Here is a 341-nt window from a genome sequence, read left to right as displayed (position 1 = left end):
ACTTTCCATCAAAAAAATATTCAACCATGGGAAAATCTTAAGACCATCTTGCTCTTTCACTTTTCGATAAATGCTACAATCACACTGTAGAAAATTAATAATACTAATGATGTTAAACCATTGTTGCTGGGTTTTTTGTTTTGTTTTTTCGAGAAATAAGATGTTATGACCTTTCAATCTTCATAATGTAAGTCCTGACAACGCCAATTGCATAACAAAATGATTCGTAGCAATTCCAACAATAATAAGGATTACACAAAACGCTTCATCGTCTGGGGAAGGAAAGACACGTTAAGGAGTATTCATACTCGGTATATGATGATATAACTTGTGAAAAAAAG

Source organism: Penaeus monodon, chromosome 32 (assembly GCF_015228065.2).
Source record: "Penaeus monodon isolate SGIC_2016 chromosome 32, NSTDA_Pmon_1, whole genome shotgun sequence".
Lineage (NCBI taxonomy): Eukaryota > Metazoa > Arthropoda > Malacostraca > Decapoda > Penaeidae > Penaeus > Penaeus monodon.
This window is presented reverse-complemented; position numbering follows the sequence as displayed.